We start from the raw sequence: 24,819 nt of genomic DNA on the forward strand, positions 1-24,819 counted from the left end.
TTACTTTGTGCCACGTACCATGCACTACATGTACATTACCTCATTATTTCTTATATCAAGCCTATGTGGTAGATACTGTTATTACCCTCATTACACAGAGAAGGAAATTTAAGTACAGAGTGAGTTAGTAATCTGCCTAAAGTCACACACCTAATAGATTGAAGAGCTAAAATGCTTAATCTGACTCCAGAGCCCCTGCTCTTGACCACTCTCATGCTTTCACTAAGGAAGGAAAGAAAGATGATAAAAATAGATTTGATTTCAGAAGTGAATAAGAAGAATACTGAGGAAATGCTTACCTGATGACCTTGATGTTCTGAATAACGGTAGAAGCAACATCTGCTCAGGTAGGGACAAGGATGAGGCTGGGGATTGAAAAAAAAAGAGTAGAGGCTTACAAAATCCATATAAGACTGGAAAAGGAGCCCTGCTATGGATTAATAAAAGAATTTCTAAGCATCATCAGAAGCCCCACTGAGTTTGGAACGCTTGCACTCATAATGGCACCATCAGCATGGTTATGCAACTTTCTTGAGCACTTCACAGAAACCCAGAGGCAGAACCAAGAAGAAAGATCATTGATCCACAGCAGAGGGACTGACAAAGGGGTGAGATGGGCAGTAAAGGTATTAAGGGAATTGAGGATGATGGTGAGAATAGTTGCAATATTGCTTATTGGGTCCAGGCCAAATTGGAAGGGAAGCAAAGCTAATGAATGTCAGTTGAGTCAAATAGTAAGAATGAAAGGCACTTTCTTTTCAGTGTGTAGGAACTTTTAAATTTACCTTAACCATTTTATTTTAAATCCTTAATTATATAAGGCAACTTTATCCCTTACTTGAAAGTCACTTTATATTTTATTCTTTAGTTGAAAATCACCTATATCTCTTAATTACTAAGTATACTAGATTAAGAATCAAGAGGTAGGAAATTAGACGAATTCTACACTAATGAACTATGTAATCAACTAAGTCAGTCACCTTGTGTCTCAGTTTTCTTAACTGAAAAAGAAAAAGAAAGAAAATTAGATTTAATGATCTAATATTCTGTTTCATTTCTTCTTTTCATTCCATGATTAAAATAAATTACAGAAATTTTCAAGTTAGTTCTCTAGCTTTACCATAATTAGAAACTGACTTTCCCAAATATGTGTTAAGATAAAACATTTTTAAACCAATGGCTGCACATCTTTCAACACCAACTTCATAATTTCAACAATCACACAGTGAAATCATATACAAAATGCAATAAAAACCATTAGCTGCTCAACACCTCCATTTGCAGGGTCTCAATAGTCTTAAAATAGAATGATAATCCACACAGCAACATAGAAAGACTATTCCTAGTCTTAAAGCTAATTAAACTAGGTTTCAGTGTTAGCACCATGCTCAATCAGCCTGTATTTATTTTGTAACTATTTAAGTTTAATTATTTTTGCCTTCTTTCAATTTCCTCTTTACTCCTTTATGTCATAGTTCTTACCCAGAACTATAGGCATTTACTAATCAATATTTACTAAATGCTTTAATTTATTTTTTCTTCCAGTTCAATTGTGATATAATATACAGCACTGTATAAGTTTAAGGTGTACATAATGATTTGACTCACATACATCATGAAATGATGACCACAGTAAGTTTAGTGAACATCCATCATCTCATATAAATACAAAAGAAAAAAAAGAAAAATATATTTTTTTCTTGTGATGAGAATTCTTAGGATTTTGCTCTCTTAATATTTTTCATATATATCATACAGCAGTATTAATTACATTAATCATGTTGTACATTACACCCTTAGTACTTTTTTATCTTATAACTGGAAGTTTGTACCTTTTGATTGCCTTCATCCAATTCCCCCTCCCCCACCCTCCACCTCTGGTAACCACAAATCTGATCTCTTTTTCTATGAGTTTGTTTGACCTACACTATTTTAACTCCTGGTATACAACATAGTGGTAGAGAATTGGAGGAAAAAGAAGGGAAAGATAGGAAAGAAAAGGAGAGTGGGGAGAGAAGAAGGAGGGAAGTGGACCAGGGAGAAGGGAGAGAGGGAGATGGAAAGAGAGATAAGGGGAGAAAGATAAAAGCTGAAGGAAAAGGGGAGAGTAAGAGATAGAAGAGAAGGAAGAAGAGAGGAAAGGAGAGTGGAAGAGAGAACAAGTGAAAAGGGGAGAGAATGGAAAGTAAAAGAGGGATAGAGAAAAGGAGGAAATAAGAAAGAGATGAGAGGATAAGAGAAAGAGAGAGAGGGAAGAGAGAGGAGAGAGAAAAAAGATAGAGGAAAAAAAGAAAGTAAAGAGTTGACCTGATGAGGACTAGTGGATCTACATTTGGAATAAATGCGTGTGTCATTATATAAGGTTTATGTGAATAATTTTACTTTAATAGAATCTAGACGAGTTTAGGATTCATTTGCTAAGAAAATTAAATGTTGTCTAGTTTTACACATTTGCTTTGGGCATTACTTTTTAGTAAACGTTGAATTTCAAAGTGCATTCTTAATGCTAACATATTTCATTCTTTGGTAGCATATATTTTCCTTTCCATTGGCATACATTTTCCATTTGTGCCCTTCTCTTTTTTTAAATTTATTTATTTATTTATTTATTTATTTATGGCTGCACTGGGTCTTCGTTGCTGCACGCAGGCTTTCTCTAGTTGCGTCGAGCGGGGGCTACTTTTCGTTGCGGTGCGAGGGCTTCTCATTGCGGTGGCTTCTCTTGTTGCAGAGTACAGGCTCTAGGTGCACAGGCCTCAGTAGTTGTGGCACATGGGCTCTAGAGTGCAGGCTCAGTAGTTGTGGCGCATGGGCTTGGTTGCTCCGCGGCATGTGGGATCTTCCCAGACCAGGGCTCAAATCCATGTCCCCTGCATTGGCAGGTGGATTCTTAACCACTGCACCACCAGGGAAGTCGTGAGCCCTTCTTTAAGAGAAGTATTTCTAGATTTCTATCCCAAAGAATTTCACAGAAAAAAAATGGTCATAGATTAACTTTGGAATAGGTTTGTTCCTCTTTCATCCTTTCAACAATTTCTCAGGCTATACTTGGGAACTTATAAAACTGTAACTGTTTTTGGAGAGCTCTATCCACAGAGTCTACATGCTTACATGGCTGATCTTTTTGGTATGTGTGGTTATTCACTATTAACTAATTTCTATCAGCAAGCAATCTAAGGAGATAATAGTAAGTTAGCATTTTATTGAAAAATATATTGCTTTATCAAATCAGTAAAGAAAAACACTCCTTGAATATAATTAACGTAAAATCTAAGACATTCTGCTACATTTCACTTAAAATTACCCTCAAGGTAAAACTCGTCTTCACTTGTAAGCATCTAAGAACTAAAACTAGAAAACTTATAAATATTATATGTTTTTTAAGTGTTTAAATTTGCAGTAACTCAGTCTGTTTCAACTTAAAAAATCAAATGTTCAGTCTTACTACCAAATGATCACCATCAATAAAAACAAATATTGTAACATAAAAAAATTAAGCTGAATCAGATGATTTTTACAAATTCAAAATCAATTTACCTTTTTACTCTATTTTGAAGGAAATCTTGGGGCCTGAAATAGAAACCCAGATTTTTAAAATATGATACTCTAAATCTAATTATTTTGCATCAAATTAGCATTTCCTTCAAAAGAACAAAATAATTATAACTATTAGACTCTAATTTTTTATTTTTTAACATGAAAATATTTAGTGATGTTATGAAATCCTACCTCCAACAATGGAGAAAGTATGACAACCAGAGAAACAAATAGCAGCAACATCAAAGAAAACACTGGCAAAACCCATAAAGAAATCTTGAAGTTACTTCACTTTTCAGAGGTTTTTACCCCCCATAAGACACTGACTGGTTTCCGTGATTACTATTGTGATTCCATTGACATCACTTAGCCAACCTGCTATCGTGATAGTTTTGACTTCTATGTTAGATTTTAGTGCCAGAGAATATTCAGATAATATTATCCTATTTCTTTTTGGAGAGAAAATTGTAAACAACTATTTTTCCAAAGATGCCTTCATCTTTTTGATTAATATTTTGCCATAATTTTAAAGTTTTCCAAATTTTCAGTCTTCATATAATTGAAATTTAAAATGAGACTCCAAGACTGAAACCAGCTCAACTAATCCCAAAAAAGCTTTGAAACAAGACTTCAAATAAGTTCCTCAAAAAGCTATTGTCATCATGATTAAATACTTAAGAGTGAAATTTCTGGATCAGATGGTAACTCTATACCATTCTGAGGAAATGCCAGTCTGTCTTCTAAAGTGGTTGCACCATTTTACATTTCCACCAGGAATGTATTTGCATTCCAATTACTTCACATCCTCCATACCAACGCTTGTTATTGTCTATCTTTTTAATTATAAGCATTATAGTAGGTGTGAAGCAGGATCTCATTGTGGTTTTAATTTGCATTTCTCTAGTGACTAATGAGGTTGAGCATCTTTTCATGTGCCTGTTAGCCATTTATATCACTTCTTTGGAGAAATGTCTATTCAAATTATTTGCCTGTTTCTAAATTGGATTATCTTTTTATTATTGAATAGTAAGAGTTGTTTTTATATTCGGTGTATAAGTACTTATCAGATAAATAATTTTCAAAACTTTTCTACCAATCTGTGGATTTTATTTTCACTTTCTTGATGGTATCCTTGGAAGTGTAATGAAGCATATGCCCACACACACACACAAAAAAAGTACATGAATGTTCAAAGCAGTATTATTCATAACAGGCAAAAAATGGGAAGAAGCCAAATGTCCTTCATCCACTGAACAAACAAAATATAGTACATCTTGACAATGGAATATTATTCAGAATCAAAAAAAGAATGAAGTACTGATAGCTACAACATGGATGAACTCAAAAACATTATGCTTAGTGAAATAAACCAGTCACAAAAGACCGCATATTGTATCAACATATTTAAAATGTGCAGAATAGTCAAATTTATAGAGACAAAAGATATATTAGTGGTTGTCTAGGGCTGAAAGGTGAGGGTGGGGAATGAGACGGGGGAATGTGGAGTGGCTGCCAATGGATACATGGTTTCTTTGGGGGATGATGAAATGTTCTAAAATTATATTATAGTGATGGTTTCACAACTCTGTAAATATGCTAAAAAACCACTGAATTGTACACTCTGAAAAGATTAAATGTATGGTATGTAAATTATATCTCAATAATGCTGTTTTTTTTAAAAAAAACTGATATATACAATCTCTACATATAAAAAAGGTGAGACAGAATCTCTTAAACCCTGCTACACTTCCAAAATTTATACTTCTCCAGAGGGACTTAGAGGCGACTGTGCAATTGGAGGAAAAAAATAATCAGACTTTTGAGGCATTACTGGACACTGGTTCTGTATTGGCACCAATTCTTTCGATTCCAAATGTCAGTGAGTTCTACCAGTCAGAGGAGGAGCTTATGTAGATTAGGTGATCAATAGAGTTTTGGCTTAGGGTTTGTCATTCTCCTGAATGTACATCCTTGTACAAGGAGCCCAGTGTGTTTCCCAACCCACACTGTGGTTATTTCCCCAGTTTCTGGAATGCATAGTTGGAATAGACATCATCAGCAACCAGCAAAATCCTACCTTTGGTTCTCTGTGCTGTGAAGTGAGGGCTACTATGGAAAAGTCAAGCAGTACTCTAAAAAGCAATATGGTATTTCTGGAGGAATTGCAGATGAATCACATCATAAAGAATTTGAAGGATGCAGAGATAGTGATTCTCTCCATGTCCCCATTCAGCTCACCTGTTTGACCTCTTCAGTGGACAGATATATCTTGGAAAATGGTAGATAAACTTAATCAGGTGCTAACTCCAAATCCAGCTGCTGTTCCAGATATTGTTTCTTTACTGAAGAAAATCAACACACTCTCTGGTATGCAGCTATTGATCTGTCAATTTTATTCCTCTACATCTGTTAGTGAAGACCATCAGAAACAGTTTTCTTTCAGTTGGTAGGGCCAGTAGCACACCTTAACAGTCTTATCTTGGAAGAAACACATTTGGAAAATCGATGAAATACAGGTGTGAATTGGGGGAGGGAGAATATGTAGACAGATGTCTCCAAGTAGGCACAGGGTGGGTAAACATTTGTTCTCTGTGAATGCTCACCAAAGAGTGACCTCAGCAGAGGAAAATCTTAATAATTAGGTAAGCAAGATGCTATTCTGTGGATCTCAGGCAATCTTTCCCACAGTGGGTATAAGAACAAAAGGATGGAGTTTCTACATGAGCTCAGCAGTTTGGACTATCACTCACCAAGGCCTATTCAGCTATAACAGCTGCAGAAATGCCAAACCTGCCAACAGCAGAGACCAATACTGAGCCCCAGTATGGTACCATTCCCCAAGGGAACTAGTCAGCTACATGGTAGCAGGTTGATTAGCTTGGACTAATTCCATCAAAAAGAGGTAGAATTTTGTTCTCACTGGAATAGACACTGTGAATATGAATTTGCCCTTCCAGCCCTCAATGAGGTTGTTAATCCGTGGATTTGCAAATGCCTTATTTACCATCATCAGATTCCACGCTGCATTGCTTCTGACTAGGGAACTCATTTCACAGTAAGTGAAGTGTGGCAATAGACTAATGCTCATGAAACTCAATGTTCTTGCCCTTTTCCCCATCACCCTGGGATTGCTGGCTAGCTAAAGCTGGGATGATCTCTACTGAAGACTTAGTTACAGAGCAAGCTAGTTACAATGCAGCATTTAGTCACTCTCCAGTGATGCCACTCAGAATGCAGTATTTTCTCTGAATCAATAATCAATCTATGGTCCTGTTTTTCCCATAGCCAGGATGCGTGAGTCAAAATATCGAGCAATGAAAATGGAGTGACTCCTCTCCCTATTACCTCTAGTAATCCACTGGCAAAAGTTTGCTTCCCATTCCTGCAGCTTTGCTGGTTTAGAGATCTGAGTTCCCCCAAAAAAGAATGCTTCTACCAAGTGACACATTAATGATTCCATTAAAGTGGAAACTGAAACTGCCAATTGATCAATTGGGGTTCCTCATGTCAGTAAACCAGCAGAGAATGGAGATAATTGGAGTGATTGATCCTACCTTATCAAAACAAAATTGGTTGGCTACTCTAAAATGGGAGCGGGGCAGAATATGTCTAAAATGCAAGAATTCCCTTGAAGTGCATCTTAGGAGTTCCAAGATCTGTGACCTAAGTCAATAGAAAACAACAATTCAATGCAGACAGGACTGTTAATGGCTCAGACCCTTTAGTTAGGAAGATTTGGGTCACCCCAACAGATAAAAAAGTATGACCAACTGAAGTGCTATAAACTATTTTTGATTCTATTTTTCCCTTCCCTATTTTCCTACCACTGAACAAATGTTAATAGTGAGCACTTTTATATTTCAATATTTAAGATACAGATTATCAAAAAAAAAAGTGTGACTCTGATAGAAGAAGAGTTAATATTATCCAAAGATGGATAAAGTGGACTTTGTGTATACTCCACTGGGGAGAATGCTGGCGTGCTTTCGGTTGCGTGAGGAATGACTGCACTATGTTAACTGGAAGGATGATTTTGTTACTGAATTTTTTTGGATGTTAAACAAGGTCAAAAGAAGTATGTATAAATGCCAAGAAATAAGAGGTGGATTTTTTTGAAATGCAATTTACAACTCTCAGAATCCTCTTGCCAGTATGGTTTGGGAAAGGGGGCTTGTGCAAGAATTGGAAGGCAGAAGTGAAGCAGGAGTCACTACTCTGAGAAGTTCATCACAGTCACACAGTGAGGGACAGGGGCAGAGGTGGCCGGCATGTAAATCACTCTCATCTGCTCCTCATTCAGCTTGTCTTCCAAACTACTGGCCCTGCTGACCCAGCAGCCCCAGGACTAACACCAGGATCTTGGCTGTGCACCCACAGAGGCAACTGTTTCCAACAGACCTCTCCACAATCTGCTACTCTGAGGCCCCACTTCGAGAGCTGGATTGACTTGGCCTTTCAGAAGTGTCTGCACATTGTGACTCCTCCACTCACTCCAGGGCTTCAGAAGGATGCTCAGTGACTTGTCCTGTGGTCCTCTAACTCCCCCTTTCAGATCTTCGCTTTCTTCACTTTACCATATTTGTGTAAGGTTTAATTCCTAAAATAAATCCCTTATATCCATAATATTCATGGTGGTTTGGCTTCTCTGATGAACCCTAACTAAACCCTAACTGATCCTGTTTCTAGCCACAAGGGCCTACTTGCTTATAAGTAATTCCAGGAATTATGTTGGGTGGGGAAGGGACCTGTCTTTGTGTAGCTGTAACCTAGCTATTCCAGCTTCATACTCCATTAGCATGTTGGAAAACACTTTAAGACCCATATTTGTAAGTTATTACATTACCTCCACTCCCATAAGAAGGGGACCACAGCCCCACAATCACCTTTTGGGAGAGAATGTATTTTTTTGCCCAGAATCTTACGCCAATGAAGGATTCACATCTAGAGTGTCATATGAAGTAAGTATGGATGTACTGTTTGATTGACCTATCATTAAAATTCCATTTTTTGAGGCTTACATTGATTCACTTGGTTTAAATTTTCTACATTTATTAACTCCAACTTGGTGCTTTTCTGAAGGTGTCCCTCTAAAAAGTTTCAAAGCCAATTAACCTTAATACAAATATAAATTTTATGAGCCATATTTTAACTACCAAAGCCACTATCACCTGAAGAATGAGATAATGGTAATAGATTTATTACATCTTATATTTGACATTTTCAGGCACTGAAATTCAAACTCACTTCTGAAGGTCTCTAAATTAACTTGCATCAAGTCAGTAACAGTTTTTACAACTTGGAATAAATACTAATTAGTTGTTAGAGTGCTTCTCTGGTTTTGTCTCATTTATTTAAAAATAATGATGTCATGAGCTTTAAACCATGAATATTAACAGTTGAAAACTCTGACACAAAATTTATCTTTAAAACAAACAGCTCTGACATGAGTAATAGAAGTCGTCATGTCCCCACAAGTCAATGTGCTAAAAGTTCTTTTCTCTTCTTGAGACTTCTAGCAACCCTGTGACATTCAGGCAGCTAAGGGAAGAAACAAACAGGGTTGGTTTCCATTTTCCTGGCACTCAAGAAATTGGGAAACAATCCAATTAAAAGGTGTGAGTGGACAGAGGGTGCCATGTGCTCAATGGCAGACAAGTTGATTGACTGAATAAATTATACCTTTCTGTTGAAAGAGGACCCACGTACAACCTTGGTGTGACCTGGATAAAGCTGTCAAACCCCCCTAAAAGGGTAGACAAAGTCAGATGAAAATGCATAGGAGTGGTCATGAAGAAGAAGCTGAGGCCAGTGGGGCATCATTTGAGATGACCTGAGGATGTATTTCCAGGATGCAAGGGGAGTTCAGAGTCAAGGGCAGCCAAGGTCCCATTTGGGAAGGTGGCATTATAGGCCAACCCAAAAGAGAGGCAAGAGAAGAGACTGTTGTCCTAAATAATCAAAAGGAAAACATGGTAAAATGAAAAGTGTGATAGAGTCAAGTGATTTGGGATTTCTGCCTTTGAATAGGGTTTGTCCTTTTTATATGCTAGCTGAAGAGTGGGGAAGAAAGAGGCAAGCATGGATTTCAAAGGAAGCAATACTGGACTGGTGTGGACTGGCCAGGGGTGGAAAGGAATTCTTCAAGCCTGTTGTCATCATTCTTGCCTGTACTCATATTCAATTCTCAGAGGATTTTCTGTATACGAACTACAGCACATACTTAGCTCACAAACATTTCTGGCTTGGGATTTTAGTGTGCATTTCATTTACTGTATATTTGTTTGGGTAGGGGTGGGAGTTGGGCAGGGGGAAGTATGTAGACAGATCTCTCCAAATGGGCACAGGACGTGTAAATATCTGTGTCCCCTCAGCAGAGAATCTTAATAATTAGATAAGCAAGATGACCCATTCTGTGGATCTCAGGCAATCCCTTTCATCCACCGGGCACATGAATAAAAAGGGATGAAGGTTTTGCATGGGCCCTTTTATTCCATACTTATATGAATTTTGATTATTTCTTGATCAGTCTTGTCTGAAATATGGCTATAGTGTTAACCTTTTCAAAAAGCCCACTTTTTATTTTAGAAAACTTCTTTATCATATTTCATACACAGTCCATCTACTTCTGCTTCTGTCTTTATTGTTTCCTTCTGGTTTCTTTGGGTTTGTTCTTTTTCCAGTGTCTTGAATTGAATGCTAATCTTGTCTGTTTTTAACCTTATTTCCTACAGGTTCTATTTAAGGCTATAAATTTTCCTCAAAGTTAGCACTTCTCTAGCTGTGCCCCACAAATCTAAATATGCAATTTTTCCATTATCATTCAGTTCTAAGTATTTCTTAATTTAATATATAGTTTCATTTTGAATCCAAGAATTATTTTATAATATAATAAATAACAGAATAATTATGTAGTTTCCAAACATAAGTTGGGGTTTTTTTGAGCTATCCTTCTGTTAACAATTTCTAATTTTTTTGCACTGAGATCAAAGAACATAGCTGCCATTATTCATTTGAGATTTGTTGAAACTTTCTTAATGGGCTAATACAAGGTACATTTTTGTAACAGTTTTTTTATTAAAGTATAGTTAATTTACAATGTTGTGTTAATTTCTGGTTTACAGCACAGTGATTCAGTTATACATATATGTATTCTTTTATGTATTCTTGTCCATTATGGTTTATCACAGGATACTGAATATAGTTCTCTGTGCTGTACAGTAGGACCTTGTTGTTTATCCATTCTCTATATGGTAGTTTGCATCTGCTAGTCCCAAACTCCCAATCCAACCCACCCCCCACCTTGGCAACCATAAGTCTGTTGTCCATGTCTGTGAGTCTGTTTCTGTTTCATAGATAAGTTCATTGGTGTCATATTTTAGATTCCTGTAACAGTTCTTTATTGCTCAAGAAAGGCACTCTCTGCTGTAAGTGTATAGTCATCATTATATCTAATAGAATAAGCTTATTAATAACATTTTAACCTATAAAAATTTTCTTTTACTGCTTAATCTATTAGTTTCTAAGAGGAGTGTATTAAAATCTCCACCTCTAATTGCTGATTTATCTGTTTCTCCCTAAAATTCTGCCACTTATTGCTTTATACATCCTGACATTTTAGTACATATGTGTTCATGATAGTCATATATTTTCCTGCCCTAATTTCCCTTTTACCTGTAAATAAAGTATATTATTAGGAATATGATGTTTTGTTGCCTTAAATTCTATTTTGTTACTTATTAAGCTATTTATCCCAACTTTATTCTGACTTATGGTTAGCTGGTCTATCTTTTTTCATCCTTCTATCTTTCTAAGTCTTTTAAGTGTGTCTGATGAAGATCATGTATTCTTCGATTTTTTTTCAAATTTTATTGAAGAATAGCTGATTTACAATGTTGTTAATTTCTGCTGTACAGGAAAGTGACTCAGTTATATGTATACATATTCTTTTTCATATTCTTTTCCATTACGGTTTATGACAGGATATTGAATATAGTTCCCTGTGCTATACAGTAGGACCTCGTTGTTTATCCTTCCTATATATACTAGTTTGCATCTGCTAATCCCAAACTCCCAATCCTTCCCTCCCCCAAACCCCTTCCCCTTGGCAACCATAAGTCTGATCTCTATGTCTGTGAGTCTCTTTCTATTTTGTAGATAGGTTCATTTGTGCCATATTTCAGATTCTACATATAAGTGATATTGTATGGTATTTGTCCTTTCTCTTTTCTGACTTACTTCACTTAGTATGATAATCTCTAGGTCCATCTATGTTGCTGCAAATGGCATTATTTCATTCTTTTTTATGGCTGAGTAATATTCCATTGTATATATGTACCACATCTTCTTTATCCATTCATCTGTCAATGGACATTTAGGTTGTTTCCATGTCTTGGCTATTGTGAATAGTGCTGCTATGAACATAGGGGTGCATGTATCTTTTTGAATTATAGTTTTGTCTGGGAATATGCCCAGGAGTGGGATTGCTGGATCATATGGCAATTTTATTTTTAGTTTTTTGAGGGACCGCCATATTGTTTTCCATAATGGCTGCACCAATTTACATTCCCACCAACAGTGTAAAAGGGTCCCTTTTCTCCACACCCTCTCCAACATTTTTTATTTGTAGACTTTTTAATGATGGCCATTCTGACTGGTGTGAGGTCAGAACTAAATACAATGAGGTCATGGTAGTTTTGATTTGCATTTCTCTAATAATTAGCAATGATGAGCATCTTTTCATGTGCTTACTGGCCATCTGTATGTCTTCTTTGGAGAAATGTCTATTTAGGTCTTTTGCTCATTTCTTGATTGGGTTGTTTTTCTGTTATTGAGTTGTATGAGCTGTTTGTATATTGTGGAAATTAAGCCCTTGCCAGTCACATCATTTGCAAATATTTTCTCCCAGTCTGCAGGTTGTCTTTGTTTTGTTTATGGTTTCCTTTGCTGTGCAGATGCTTATAAGTTTGATTAGGTCCCATTTGTTTATTTTTGCTTTTATTTCTATTGCCTTGGCAGACTGACCTAAGAAAACACTGTAATGATTTATGTCAGAGAATGGTTTGCCTGTGTTCTCTTCTAGGAGTTATATGGCTTGTCTTTAAGCCATTTTGAGTTTATTTTTGTGTATGGTGTGAGGGTGTGTTCTAACTTCATTGATTTACATGCAGCTGTCCAACTTCTCCAGCACCACTTGCTGAAGAGACTCTCTTTTCCCCACTGTATATTCTTGCCTCCTTTGTTGAAGATTAATTGTTCATAGGTGCTCTCTATTCTATTCCATTGATCCATATGTCTGTTTTTGTGCCAATACAAAGCCGTTTTAATTACTGTAGCTTTGTAGTATTGTCTGAAGTCTGGGAGCATTATGCCTCCTGCTTTGTTCTTTTTCCTAAGGATTGCTTTGGCAATTCTGGGTCTTTTATGATTCCATGTAAGTTTTAGGATTACTTGTTCTAGTTCTGTGAAAAAATGTCATAGGTAATTTGATAGGGATCACATTAAATTTGTAGATAGCTTTGGGTGGTATGGCTATTTTAACAATATTAGTTCTTCCAATCTGAGAGCATGGAGTATCTTTCCATTTCTTTGAATCATCTTCAGTTTCCCTTATTAATGTTTGTAGTTCTCAGCATATAAGTCTTTCACCTCCTTGGTGATGTTTATTCCTAAGTATTTTTTTTGATGTGATTTTAAAAGAGATTTTTTGTTTACATTCCCTTTCTGACATTTCATTGTTAGTGTAAAGAAATGCAACTGATTTCTGTATGTTTGTTAGTCTTATACTGGATCTTGTTTTCTTAACCCAATCTGAGACTACAGATTTTTAATTATCTTAAACCATTTGTATTTATTTTATATTCAGAAATATTTCAGCCATCTTATTTCATATTTTCCACTTATTGTATTTTCCCTTTTTTTTCCCCTTTCCCTGATTTCCATTTGGATATAACTACTTTCCTTCTGTAGGTTTAAAAGGTAAACATCCTATATTTGTTCTTATGGTGGTTATTCAGTGGAAGATATTTATTTATCCTTACTGATTTTTTAAAGTTATCAAAATTAATATCTTTCCCTTCAACAAGGGTCCTTTAGCATGCACTTATGTCTCCTCAATTCCTCCACACATAGTCCATTATTAATATTATTTAGGTATTTTGTTCTGGTTCATTGTATTGTACTTTCCCAAGTTTATTTCTTTGATACTGGGTTTTATTTTTTACAATAAACTTACATGATATTTTGTTACTTAACTCCCAAATCTCTTCTAATTTGAGAATTTTCTCCAAGAGCATTTGGTGGGGGTTTGTGCAACAAGGCCTACAAGCCAGTAGTATTTTTTATTATATTCTCACATTTGAATGACAATCTACCTGGATAAAAAAATTCTAATTCAAAATTACTTTCCTTCAATACCTTAAAAATATCACTTCATTGTTTTCTTACATATAATGTTGGTGTTGAGAAAAGTGGTCTCAATCTGGTTCATTTTCCTTGGTGAGGAATAGGTTTCTGGAAGATTTTAGAATTTTCTCTTTGTCTTTTGTTCCTATATTCCACTATTAAATTTCTGCATGTGGCTGTTCCCTTCTCTCCCTGTTTGGCCCTGTATGAGGCTTTTCAAGCTGGGATTTTCTATCATAAATAATGGGAAGTTAAGCCTTATTATGTGTTCAAGTATTTATCCTCTCCTTTTCTTTTCTCCTTCTATGAATCCTATCAACTGGATATTTGCACTTCTCTTCTTTGTCATACCTCTTAGCATTTATTTCATTTTATTTTTCTCTTTATTCTATCTTGCTTCCTATGGGTAAGTTCCTCAATCTTTTCTTCTTCACTAATTCATTCTTCTGCTACATCCTTGCTGATACTCACCCTAATGCTTATATACCTTATTTTAATATCACATTCTTCATTCTGGATATTTCCCCTTAATTCTTACTTATAACTTTTTTGTTCTTGCTTCATATTACTAAAAAGTATATTTTCCATGCATTTTTTAAATTCTTAGTACCTTCTGTTCCAATAATACTGCTTCAGGTTGTATATGTTGTTCAGTTTATTGTCTTTCATTTGTCATAGTTCTACTCTTCAGGGACCTAGTATCTGTTTGTTTTGTTTTGCGTGCTTGTGAACAGGAGAGCATTAGCTATTCTGTCTGGAATTGTGCCATGAGAATGGCTTGAAAGTCAGGCTCTAGTTTGTCAGTCTGAGTGAGTCAAATGAGAGGGCAGAGGTTGAGGGGAGGGAGGGTAGAGAGTTGTAGACACTACAAAACTACTATTGACACTCCCCTTTTCTGTCACTCCACAGGCAGATCCTCTGATTAGGGTTTCACCCTTAAATACTTGGAAAGAAATACCATTGAAAGAAGGAAGTCTTCCTACATTATAATCCCATTATCCCTGGGCTTTTGAGAGGAAAGAGATGGAGGAGTGAAGGTCCAAGGGCAGCCAGTCTCTCCATGGCCGCTTTCAGCCACATCTCACCTCAGCAGAGCTTTTGTGGGACTTCATTATTGCCCCTGGGCCGTTGCTGCCAATTTCTGTGGGGAAAGGGTGGGCATTGATTGTCCCAAGGAAATGGGGAAGAGGCAAGAGCATAACTTGAAAACTTCCCTCCATCCTCACTGCCTCTGGCAGCCTGCTGCCTAGAACTGCAGCCACCACACCCACCAGGACAAGATAGCCTTAGCCCCACTCCCTCATTTTATAGTTTCTTCAGGGTCGAGTTCTCCATCTTGATAGGAACCAAAAAACAACTTTAATTCTTTCTGGAAGCCTTGGGCCTCATACCCATGTTATTCTTCATCATCATCCAAAATGCAATTCCCACTAGTCCGTTCTTCTCTCCCACAGTTTCATTCCCATTTTGCTTTGTGCTTCTTTCCTCTAAACAAATCATAATGCTCCTCTCCCTCTGAAACTTATTTACTGTGTCTCAGAGAAACTCCTCTCAGATTAAAAATATCTTTACAACATCCTCAGCTTCTTCCAGCTCCTTGCCTAAACTGAAACTTGGATACACCGCAAGTACACAGCCTCCCTACAGCCCACTCAGGGTCCAATGCCCATAATCCCTTATATACCGGGCTTGGGTATTGGGATCAGACTTTTCCTCCTTCCCTGATGCTGCTGTCCAGATCTCTTCTCCTCCGCCTTCAGGTAAAAATCTTTGCTCCTTTAGGAATCATTCCTTTCTTATTCCTCATCACTGTTGTTTACCAGCCTCCATCCATATCTCCCTGATTAACCAAAGACACTGGCAAACAACTCAGACTTTCTAGACTTCTCCTGCCATCATTCTGGGTGACTCTGACATTCATGTGGACAGCTCACTCATCACACTCTCTTTTTAATACCTTCATCTCCTCAGTTCCAATACCTTCAACTCCATACCCCTTCAGCTACAATTCCAGTATTAATAATAATGAAAATCATGTTCATTTATTAAGTCTTTGACTTCTTGCTAGAAATATCCTTAGTATTTTTATGTAATTGTCTTATTTAACCCTGACAGCATTACTCTGGATTAGGTGCTATTTTTGATTATATTCATTTCTCAAATGAGAAAACTGAGAGTTTAGGTTACTTGTCCAAGGTTGGTCACACTGTTTACAATTAAAAGAGCCAAGATTCAGGAAGTGAAAAAAGGATACTTGAAAATGCCAAAGTATATAAATTTTGATTACTCCTCTCCTCCCTTTCACACTAAAAAGAAAAGTCAAGAATTAATGCATCAATAATATGGAATCTGCTTTTTCAAAAGCAGCTGGAAAAGTTGTTAAGTTAACAAATGAAGTGAATCATAAAAAAAGTATAAAACACAGATCAATCTGTTTTAATCTTTGTTAGAAAATACAGTCCTTCTGCTAGAAATTTCTGGTGCTGACACAGTTATTACCAGAAAATTTATGAAAGTTGAGCAAAGTTGGTCCCAAGATAGTTAAAACAATCTAGCTAATGTGCTGAAAAAGAAAATAAATGTCCTATAAACCCTGATTCATGAAAGGATTCTAAGATACCTTGCCCTAACTTCCTCTTTTTCAAAAATAGTGATATCTAACCTTATTTTATGAATTAACATTTTATTATTCTTCAAGCATTATCTAATGACCACATCTACATAATGTTTATACATAGAGGCATAAAGAAATAGAACAAGAAAATTATTAGTATCTTCTGCTTTCAAGATGTCTGACTACAGTTCTGAATATCTGCCAGCCTCATCAAGCATTCATTGTGAAAAAAAAAAAAAAAAGTAAAATATAAAAATGATCCTGAATTTGAATGATCACTGAAGAGAAATCGTAAAACTGCTAAAATCAAAAATGGCTTATTTGGAGATTGAGAAAGGAGGTTTAATCAACCAAGAAAAAGGAAGATTTTGCCAGAATTCATAATTTACTCATAGAATTCAGTTATTTTACATTACTCACCTCACCCTTCTTCCTTCTTCCTTCTTCCTTAATTAAGGTGATAACAAAAAAAAACAATGAAGTTTAAAATCACAGTGGTTTTGTTTTTAGTGAAGAAGAAAATAGAAAAATTTTAAATTATTTTTAAAGATAATTTTTTTTTAATCCTCCTTTCATCTCCAAAGTAGCAGAGTATGTCAAGTATCTGGAGAGTATCTTGGAATTCATTACACAAGAATCTAGCTGTCATGCTTCCCCCAACCATCCTGGCTGCAGCCCACAGTTTGTGGTTTTAGGTCCCTATCTCCCATAGGGAAGAGAGGCAAGTGGGACCAGACATCCTTCTATGTTGACTAAACTGTCCCATGCACACGTTTCCAGAAGATCCTACTGTGACTTCATTTAAAACAATACACATTTCAGATAATGGCCCATTATTGTCATCTAGGCTGGTTAATCCAAGGGAAGTGACTTGTGCATTCACCATCTTATACAAAGGCAACTCAACTACTCAAGCCAGCCCACAAATTTTTTCCCCCAAATGAAATAAACAAAAACAGAGAGGGTTTGTAATCAATACCTCACCACCCCCAACAAGGAAATTCTACAGAATATGTTGTAAGGAGAAAGAAAATGATCCCAGGTTGAAGTTTGTGATGTTAGAAGCAATGATGAAAAAAGAAATTAGAAAGTATGTGGGAAATCTGAATAAGCAGATTGTAGGAAACAACAATAAACATGTCTAAAACAATAGCAGTAGTGTCTAACTAGTGATTTTTTTAAAAGCTAGAACTAAAATACAGCACAGAAATGTATGTATATAAAATGAGATTGGTATTACTGAATCAATGCCTTTAAGGTTACATTATTCACAAAGATAGTAATTTTGTTGATCAACTTTAAACTTACTAAGTGTGCATGTCAAAATATTTAGGGAAGCACTGAGTGTATAACTTCCAAACTAATGTGAGAAGGAGGAGATGAAATGAGAGGAAAAGGAAACTAAAGAGAAGGTTGTGTGTTTCGACCATTAACCCACACAGACTAATACACCAGTAAACGTAAGGATGTACATAACAACATAGCCCATGATCCAGAAGTTCCATGCCTAGTAACATACCTTCAAAAACTTCTTGCACATGTGCCCCAGGCTATACTTACACAATGTAAGGGAAGCAACCCCCTCAAGGTCTCTCTACTGTTCCCTCTTCCTGGAGCACTCTCCCCAGACCACTGCATGGTTCTTTCTCTCATCTTCAAGTCTGTTTTCAACTGCTCACATTCTTAGTGAGATCTCCTCTGATCGCTCTGTTTAAAAATGTCAATTCCATCCCCAATTCATTTTCTCTGCCTTATGTCTATCACACTTAACCACATTCTCACAAACCATATAATTTACTTATTATTTTGTCTGTCTCCTCCAACTAGAATACAGATTGTATAAGAGTGGGGATTTGGGTCTCTTTTGTTCACTGATGTATCTTCAGAATCTAGAACAGTGTCTGGCATATGGTAGACATGCCACTGAAATAATACAGAGTCTTGTTTGTCTTAGCAGAAAAAAAAGGAAATAACCCTAATGTCTATCAACATGGAAATGGATAAAGTGTGGCATATTCATACAAAGTCGTATCATGCAATAGTGAAAATAAATGAACTACATGCATCAACATGAATGAATTCTAATAACTGATTGTTGAGCAAAAAGCAAGTAACTAAAGAATACATGTAGTATGACCCCCTTTATGTGAAGTTCAAAATGTGAAATGTAAACAGCATATTGTTTAGAGATACATAACTATCTACTATAACTATAGACAAGAGCAAGAGAACAAAAAAAACCACAAAATCAAGATACTGATCATGTCTGGGTGCTAAGAGAGAAGGGTAGGATGAGAGAGGAGTACAGAATTTCTATTTATTAAGCTGGATGGTAAGTACATGGGTGTTTGCTTTACCATTATTCTTGTTATATTCTTATTTCTTGTATATTAAATTATAATAAAACCAATTATTTTAAAGGTCAATGCAGGTTTGGCTCTTGTCTCTCAATGGTTTTCTCTACTTCTCTAGCCACTGAGATGTAAACCATGCTGCATGTCGAGTGGACAAGCGTCAACTGTGACCAAAAAATAAGCCGCCCCAAGGGCTATGTTTGGGGGCAGAAAATAATAAGACTTAGTTCAGTCCCAGGAGTTCAATCCCAGGCCTAGGCCTTGTTTTCCAACACAGTCCATGGAAATCCCTATATTTGGGGAGATAATAAAATGGTGTTTTGCTACTTAATCTTGTCAAATCAGTTCTCAAAAACAGAACTTCACAAAGAATGAGTAGATCAAATCCTACTATTATAATTACATGTAAATGCTTACAGAAAATATTCAAAGAGACAACCAAAAATGCCAAGTCTTTATTCCACTCCTTCTTAATGAGTCAAGGCAGGATTTTTCCTCAGGTAGCAGATAATTTCCTTCAGAAATAGAAACAAATCTTTTCAGCACCATAACACACTATGGCGTCTAATCTTCAATGGACCATCGACTAGGGATCCAAGTCACTGTGACTGAACTGTCCATGGTTCGTGCCATGAGTACCTTCAGTCAATGGCCTGCACAATATTTCACTTTTTACTACAAATGACTCCTGATGATTCTGTAATAAATGGACTTAAGTCTCACATCCTTGTAAAATGTTGCCACCTTGGATATAAATTTTATAACATTATTATAATAAATATAAATTAACGCTGACCATTTGAAGAGCCTGAACACTTAATTAATTTTGACCATTCTATATTGCACCTAGATTATTCTCAACATAGAAAAATAAATCATTTCCTGATGTTATAGTTGTCATAGGTACCATATCTAAAAGTTCTTCAGTCACATCTAAATTTCCCTCAGTCCCAAGACAAACAGAGACAACCTGGTGGTATTATTTACATTTGTGTTCTCAGCAGCCACAATTTTAAAGCTCTACAAATACTCCCACATATACCATCAACACACTGAGAAGCAGTATTTCTAGAGAGGTTTACATCTGTAAATGCTTGCTTCTGTTTAGGACACAATTTCTGCTACACTCAGTAGATAATGTTATATAAACTTATCATCTGCAAAAAGTTTTGATACCTGGTCAATTTTTTCAATTAACACACAATTGCATTTTACAGCATCTGCACCTATTTTATTCACATTCCAAAACAAGCCCTACTGAAATGTCAGTTCCTTTATCTGATCATTAGGTTTTTCTTTTTTATCTTTATCTTTTATCAGTCACAGCCCTAGGATGGTTTATTTCCTTATGGGCTTCTTAAGTTGTATTCTTTCAAAGCAGACATACTTTGATGTTAAATGTATGGAAAATTTTTCTCTTACATGTACACACACAAAACATTCCCTCTTGGTCCCTCCCATTTTTCCTGACATAGGCAACCTTCTTGGTCTATCTTTTACTTTGCTGCTGGTGCTGGAGACAAGGATACGAGAAATATTCCACTTCTCTCTTAAAAAATGGTAACTGACGCTCAGTCTCAACATCAGGGAGACCATATGAAGAGCAACTCCAGTACTCACCTCCAGTCAATAACTGCGGTGTGAAAATGTGGGTCCGTTATTGTGAAATATCTTGATGTTCCAAGAGGTACCAGAAATACACATTTGGGATTTTAAAAAAACTCATAATTTTTAATGTTGGCAAATAATTCACTTTTTTTCTAACACTATATAGCTCAGATAAAACACTGGCCAGTTGTGGCCTATAGTGGATCCATCTGAGACTCCAATAAATGCTTCAGTGCTTCTGTTGTTGATGTTACCTTATCAAATACAAAGGTAATTTAAGATACTTAAAAAGCTCCCAAGGAAACAGAGGACTCTGGTGGCAAGTAATTAATACTGGGTTCCAAAACTCTGCAGAAAAATACCTGTACTCCTAGTTAAACAACAAAACCACACATTTCTGGTCCAGGGTCAATGCAAGTTCACTTGGGGCAGTATTGAAATGGAAAGATAAATGGAGTCAAGTTACATTTTTCCCTTCAATCTTTACACACAATGAGGCTACCATTCTTCTCCTTTTCCTCTCCCTTCTCTGCTTTATCAAATCTGAAAGGGTCAAGCCATTCTACGGCTTCCCAATATTAAAAGTACCAGAATGTTTGAAATCTCAGATAAAAACAAAAAAAATCTGTTAATGCAATTAATTTTTATTAAAAGAAGCCAGAATTTCTTGAAGAAATCACTGATTCCAAGTCTAGGACAGGAAATGTATAAGAAGAATCTGGAATATCTTGACATACCAGACAGCAAGGAGGCTATCAACAGGACTCAAGAGCCAACTGGAAGAGGATACCACTGGTCAATGATGGGGCAATATAAGCTTTGCTAAAGAAAAGAATTGTGATGGGTTGAAACCCACCAAATATGTTTAAACCCATGAGTCCATTATATTTTTAAAATTCAAAAGATGATAGAGAACAAATTTATTATCTTAAATAATGGTTTAAAAGGAGAAGGGAGGTCCAGCCTTGATAGGGGATCAAAGACTTTATCCTGCCTTTCTTATATAAATTGAAACAATGGGCAACCAAATAGTTGAAGAAATAAAGCATTTCTTTGTAAAAGTATTCCAATTATGACATGAAAAAGAAATTATAGAATTAGAATATCTCTGTTCAATTAACAAATTAAGGCTTTGAGTATTAACAGTTTCTAACATCAAGGAAAATCAAAACGTAATTACAATCCACGTACAATATACTTCCCAATGAAAGAAGACAGCACAACAAACAACCTGATTTTTTAAGTGGGCAGAAGATCTGAATAGATATTTCTCCAAAGAAGACATACAGATGGCCAACAGGTACATGAAAAGACACTTAACATCATTAATCATCAGGGAAATGCAAATCAAACCCACAATGAGATATCACCTCACACCTGTTAGAAGGGCTATTATCAAAAAGACAATAAATAACAAGAGTTGGCAAGAATGTGGAGAATAGGGAAACTCATGCACTGTTGGTGGGAATGTAAATTGGTGCAGCCACTATTGAAAACAGTAGGGAGGTTCCTGAAAAACATTTAAAATAGAACTAACATGTGATCCAGCAATTCCACTTCTGGGTATTTACCTGAAGAAAATGAAAACTCTAACTTGAAAAGATATAAGCAACCCCATGTTCATTGCAGTATTATTATTTACAATAACCAAGATACGTAAACCACCGAAGTGTCCATTGATGGATGAATGGATAAATAAATTATGGTAAAGATATATATGTAAAATTTTATATATATATATATATATGTATATATACAGACACACAATGGAATATTGTTCAGCCATAAGAAAAGAATGAAATCTTGCCATTTACAACAACATGGATGGACCTCAAGGGCATTATGTTAATTAAATATCAGACCAAGAAAGACATATAGTGTATGATCTCATTTGTAAGTAGAACCAAAAAACAAAAACAAACAAAAAACAATCACATATACATGAATCAACGGAACAGAATAGAGAGCCCAGAAATAAACCCACACACCTACTGTCAATTAATTTTCGACAAAGGATCCAAGAATACACAATGGAGAAAAGACAGTCTCTTCAACAAGTGGGTTGGAAAATTCGGGCAGCTGCATGTAAATCAATGAAGTTAGAACACACCCTCATGCCATACAAAAAAATAAACTCAAAATGGCTTAAAGACTTAAATATAAGACATGACGCTGTAAAACTGCTAGAAGAGAACATAGGCAAAATATTCTCTAACATAAATTCTACCAATGTTTTCTTAGGCCAGTCTCCCAAGGCAATAGAAATAAAAGCAAAAATAAACAAATGGGACCTAATCAAACTTACAAGCTTTTGTACAGCAAAGGAAACCATAAACAAAACAAAAAGACAACCTACAGATGGAGAGAAAATATTTGCAAATGATGCAACCAACAAGGGATTAATTTCCAAAATATACAAACAGCTCATACAACTCAATAACAAAAAAACAAACAACCCAATCAAACAATGGGCAGAAGACCAAAATAGACATTTCTCCAAAGAAGAAGTACAGATGGCCAACAGGCACATGAAAATGTGTTCAACATCGTTAATTATTAGAGAAATACAAATCAAAATTACAAGGTGGTAACCTCAACCAGTCAGAATGGTCATCATTAAAAAGTCTACAAATAACAAATGCTGGAGACGGTGTGGAGAAAAGGGAACCCACCTACATTCTTAGTGGGAATGTAAATTGGTACAGCCACTATGGAAAACAGTATGGAGAGTCTTCAAAAAACTAAAAGTAGGGGACCAAATACAAAGCAGAACCCCAGGGGTTGTGCGAACAAAGAAGAGAAAGGGAAATTTCCCCCAACAGCCTCAGGAGCAGCATATTAAATCTCCACAATCAACTTGATGTATCCTGCATCTCAGGAATACCTGAATAGACAACAAATCATCCCAAAATTGAGGCGGTGGACTTGGGGTTTGCTTTTTGTGTCTAATTTGTTTCTGGTTTATGTTTATCTTATTTTTGTATTTAGAGTTTATTATCATTGGTAGATTTGTTTATTGATTTAGTTGCTCTCTTCCTTTTATTTTATATATATAGATTTTTTTTTTTTTTGCTTTTTCTCTTTATGTGAGTGTGTATGTGTATGCTTCCATGTGATTTTGTCTGTATAGCTTTGCTTTTACCATTCGTAATAGGGTTCTGTCTGTCCGTTTTTGTTTTTTTTTTAACTATACATTTTGGCACTTGTTATCATTGGTGGACTTGTTTTTTGGTTTGGTTGCTCTCTTCGTTCTCTCTTTTTTTTTCTTTATTTTTATTACTTTTTAATTTTTTATTTTTAATAATTTCCCTTATTTTTTATTTTAATAACTTTATTTCATTTTTATTTTACTTTATTTTCTTCATTCCTTGCTTCCTTCCTTCTTTCCTTTCTTTCTTTTTTTCTCCCTTTTCTTCTGAGCCGTGTGCCTGACAGGGTCTTACTGCCCCAGCCATGTGTCAGGACTCTGCCTCTAAGGTGGGAGAGCCGAGTTCAGGATATTGGTCCACCAGAGACGTCCTGGCTCCACGTAATATCAAACAGCAAAAGCTCTCCCAGAGATCTCCATCTCAACACTAATACACAGCTCCACTCAACGACCAGCAAGCTGCAGTGCTGGACACCTATGCCAAACAACTAGCAAGACAGGAACACAACCCCACCCATTAGCAGAGATGCTGCCTAAAATTATAATAAGGTCACAGGCACCTCAAAACACAGGACAGGATGCGGTCCTGCCCACCAGAAAGACAAGATCCAGCCTCATCCACCAGAACACAGGTACCAGTCCCCTCCACCAGGAAGCCTACACAACCCACTGAACCAACCTTAGCCACTGGGGGCAGACACCAAAAACAATGGGAACTAAGAAGCTGCAGTCTGCGAAACGGAGACCCCAAACACAGTAAGTTAAGCAAAATGAGAAGAGAGAGAAACACACAGCATATGAAGGAGCAAGGTAAAAACCCATCAGACCAAACAAATGAAGAGGAAATAGGCATTCTACCTGAAAAAGAATTCAAGGTAATGATAGTAAAGATGACCCAAATTTTGGAAAAAGAATGGAGAAAATACAAGAAACGTTTAACAAGGACTTAGAAGAACTAAAGAGCAAACAAACAATGATGAACAACACAATAAATGAAATTAAAAATTCTCCAGAAGGAATCAATAGCAGAATAACTGAGGCAGAAGAACAGATAAGTGGCCTGGAAGATAAAATAGTGGAAATAACTACTGCAGAGCAAAATAAAGAAAAAAGAATGAAAAGAATTGAGGACAGTCTCAGAGACCTCTGGCACTACA

General features: G+C 36.1%; 1 long non-coding RNA gene across 1 annotated transcript in view; it reads right to left on the reverse strand.

Annotated features, from left to right (window-relative positions):
• Positions 1 to 306: 306 nt before the first annotated feature.
• The window catches only part of LOC133088462 (uncharacterized), a 49,230-nt gene continuing 24,717 nt past the window's right edge, over positions 307 to 24,819 (reverse strand). The window contains exons 2-3 of the long non-coding RNA XR_009700521.1: positions 981 to 1,001; positions 307 to 365 (exon numbers count right to left, since the gene is read on the reverse strand). This is a non-coding gene — a long non-coding RNA (uncharacterized LOC133088462). The remainder of the gene's footprint in view (positions 366 to 980; positions 1,002 to 24,819) is intronic.

Source organism: Eubalaena glacialis, chromosome 3, assembly GCF_028564815.1.
Source record: "Eubalaena glacialis isolate mEubGla1 chromosome 3, mEubGla1.1.hap2.+ XY, whole genome shotgun sequence".
Taxonomy (NCBI): domain Eukaryota; kingdom Metazoa; phylum Chordata; class Mammalia; order Artiodactyla; family Balaenidae; genus Eubalaena; species Eubalaena glacialis.